At 31.8% G+C, this 3,877-nt stretch overlaps 1 long non-coding RNA gene across 1 annotated transcript; it reads left to right on the top strand.

Moving 5' to 3' along the window:
- Positions 1 to 317: 317 nt before the first annotated feature.
- Positions 318 to 1,633, top strand: LOC144998741 (uncharacterized). Its single transcript, XR_013660420.1, has 2 exons — positions 318 to 673; positions 1,177 to 1,633. It is a non-coding gene; the product is annotated as an uncharacterized LOC144998741 (long non-coding RNA).
- Positions 1,634 to 3,877: the final 2,244 nt, after the last annotated feature.

Raw genomic sequence — 3,877 nt, 5'->3', positions numbered from 1 at the left:
AATATGATTAAACCAAACCAATCAATCAATAACTTTTTTTTTCTAAAATGTTTGTAATAATTAGAAAGTTTGGGAAATTCCGTCATATAATTAAACGATTTGAATTCAAAAGACTGAAAGAGGGTAATTACAATTTACGTGATGAATTTAAAAGATTTGGGAAATCACAAAAAAGTTATTTCAATTAGAGATTTTTGGGAAATTTTGGAACGTAGGATCACATGATTCTTCATTCTTGTAGCGTGGTCCCTCTGTTTTGTTGTGTTTATCTAAAAGATTTGAAGGTCTCCTCTAGCGTATGCAGGGTGAGCAACCATAATTGGATACATTGCTTTGTACTTCTGCTTATGTTTTTCTTCTTTTGGAATTTTGTTATCAATAAATTCTGATGTCTTGTTTCTCCTTCATCATTCTCTTTTTTCTTTAATACCTTATTAATCCTTCCATTGCTTATCACCTACCTCAACGCCTGTATCTTGGGCTCGTGTGTCTCTTTGTTTCTTCTGCTTATAACCCAGAAAAGGCTAATTACTCATCAACAAAACAACCAACATAATGTTTTGATGTTTCTTTGTTCTGTATAATCTGGGAAGATGATATTTGGTGTTTTACAATGTGTGGGTGGACAAGATGAGATCCCATGTGGATCATCATGCGTGGATTGTTGGAATTGGTGGTCTCGCTAGTCTTCCACTTTACTTGCAACTTCATATTGTTTTTTCTTAAATCAAACCAATATTTATAGAATATATGACATGTCTTCACTTTAACATATCACCATATTATTATATCTTAACTTTTACACCTACATGTATTCTACGGAGGGAGGTTGGTTTGGATTTCCATATTATCCTCCTCTTTGCTCATTATTTTCGATTATGCTTATGCATATGGTCATTCTATTTTCTTTGTATAACCTTCAAAACATGAACTTTTTTCATTAGAGTCCAACATGTGAATCTAGATATTCGAGTACTAGTTTCTTACAAATATTCATTTGATTTAAGTACAGAAATTGTTATAAAAAAATGTCTCGCTAGCAGTTACAAAAAACAAAACACTTGGTTTCATGGGGCATGACCTTGTACCACTTACACAACACAAAAGTTTCATGGGTCACACACTGACACTACTAAGAAATTAGCAAGAGTTAAACATGTTCAAGTATCATTGCAGATCTTATTGCTGCTGGAGACCATTCTGGGGGAGAAAATTTGACATAACCAATCAAACAGCACCAGCATGCGGATGCGGCCAAGACATGGATGTTCCTGGCTGAACAAAATCAGACACATCGGATATATGTCTGAAGTGCCACGGGTCTGAACCACATGATGCAGCCCAATCTTCTGGCCCAACAACAGCGTGTAACTTGTCATTTGTTTGATTAATTCTTAGAATGCATATGTTTATGACTTTATCTAGTGTTTTAGGTCCATGTTTCCCATTATCTTCGTATTTTCCAGTTGCATTTAGGGTTTGCTGCATATTTATATTGCTGTAAAACATTTGGTTGTTACATTAACACATTCCAATATCTGATTTCGGTCCAAATAGGACCAATCTGATGAGGACCGGTCGGGTTCCACTAGGCTCAACCAGTTAATATAGTTCGTGCATTTTTTTAACAAAACCGGTCCCATTTGTAGCATTAATATACTGTTGTAATTTCATTTCTTTGGTAACCATTAGTGTGGTTGTGTGGTGTGTGTACATGTAGCACCTTATCCAACTCAAAAATAATATAATATTAGTTTTTTTAAATAAAATTTTGTTTAATACATTTTGTAAAAATAAAAAAAACTAATAAATTTGTTTATTAATAAAATTATTTTTTAGTAGATTGGTTTAATTTTGGTTTCTGAATCAAAAATAAGTGAACGAAGGTTGCTATTTCTTGGATTTCATGTGCGTATCGGTGTGTGTGTGTGATGTTTAAAAAGTATTTGACAAAATGACGTCCCACACTGGAAAATGGAAGTAAAAAATAAATAGGGGCAAATTGCAAATAAATGGAAGTATTATGCTATAATATGCAAACAATAGGAATGTACTTTTTTTGATTTTTGTATTATAGTATCATCCTATTTTCATTTCTTTCTATTATAACATAACAATTTCAATCTTTTTTCTTATTAAGGCATTGTATTTTGATCTTTTTTTTCTAATTGTAGCAGTCAGAATTGTTTTGTATTTCGATGATATTGCACAATTGGGTAGATTTTCATAAACCAAATGCTGTAATAGGAAGAAAGAAAGTAGGATGGTGTTATAAAACAAATAACAAACAACATAAGCTCATAGGTGTATATGTATCCATTTGTGTATGTGCATGTATGTTCTATTTGTGTATGCGCATGTATAGTGTGTAACTATGTGTGTATATGTGTAACTATGTGTGTATATGTGTATGTGTCTGTGTGTAAATGAGTGTATATGTGCCACATCAATTAATAAACAATTTTGAGTTAGTAATTTATTTTGTCATTTTCAATAATGTGATCCCTTTTAAACATATTAGGTTCGGTAAAATTAACCACATTCTAATGTTCTTGATGAGGGTTAGTTGTTTGCAATCTTTCATCCAACCTAAAGGAGTGACACCAAACGAATTTTACAAACGGTCATGTATCATACAAGATGGAAGCGATAAAAGCTAGCTAGCAAACGAATAAGAAAAACCCAAAACATGAGAAAATTTTAATATAATATTTTCAGTTTCGCAAATATTTAATCTAGTATTTTTATACATGAGACTAGCAACCTACAGTACTCATTACAATAGTATTAAATTAGCAACCTACACTCATTACAATATTAAATGACAAGATTCATAATTCGGTCAAAATAACCTACACAAATATTGATCATAAACAGAAGAACATACACAGTTATAAATAAGGTTATTACTACTTTTCTTCTACGGAATAAAAAACGATAATCTATAATAAAGTCAAACTATGGAACTAAAATATATTTTACACTTCCTCATATTTATATATAAAAAAAAAAAAAAAAAAAAAAAAAAAAAAAAAAAAAAAAACTATATTATATAATTCCAAATTGAAGAATATGTGACTTGAATTTCGCCATCTTTCCACGTTCTCTTTTAGAATTTGGAGTATAGAAAGACTTGGAAATTTTGAGAATCGTGTTGTTTTGTATTAAAGTATTTTTGTGGTACTCTGAATCTTATTTAATCGGATAAGACTCAGAGAGACAAGAACAAAGAGTGTTTTGATGATATGATTTCGTATATACCAGAAAATAAGACCAAAAAGCGATTTTAAGATCTCTGTCTGAAAACTGTCATATGACAGTTTCAAACTGTCACCAACCACCAATAACGGTCATAAAAACGAGTATTTGCATAAAAGTCAAAACTGGGTCACAAACCACCAAAAACGGTCAGCTCGACCCCAGCCAGGGGCTCTACCCCTTGGACCCCGTTCCCGGGGCACTACTCCCGGACCCCCGTTCGTTTAGGAGCTTCGATCCTAAATGGCAATGTACATTGAAACTTGATCAAACTTAAACAAGTGTGTACTCCACACCTTTCTTACTTGTTTAATATTTATCAAGATCACTTTTGGTCACCAAATTAATCTCATTACACTTAAATAACATTGATGATAACAAATCATCAACAAGTCTCCCCCATTTAAGTGTAATCTTGATTAACTTAAAATAAAACATAACAACAATAAACTTATGCATAAATGAAATGTCGTGACGATTGAATTTCACATTAGTATATTATACAATTCAAATATTCGAATATCAGAGTGTCACTAAGGATTGAACCATTTCTATCCATAGTTAATACATGAAGATAATACACACAACAGTTTACATTCTCAAAAGTTCTAACTTGACA

Source organism: Lactuca saligna, chromosome 1 (assembly GCF_052625555.1).
Source record: "Lactuca saligna cultivar CGN05327 chromosome 1, ASM5262555v1, whole genome shotgun sequence".
Classification (NCBI taxonomy): Eukaryota; Viridiplantae; Streptophyta; class Magnoliopsida; order Asterales; family Asteraceae; genus Lactuca; species Lactuca saligna.
Note: the sequence above shows the minus strand (reverse complement) of the source record. Positions and strands in the feature narration are given on the sequence as shown.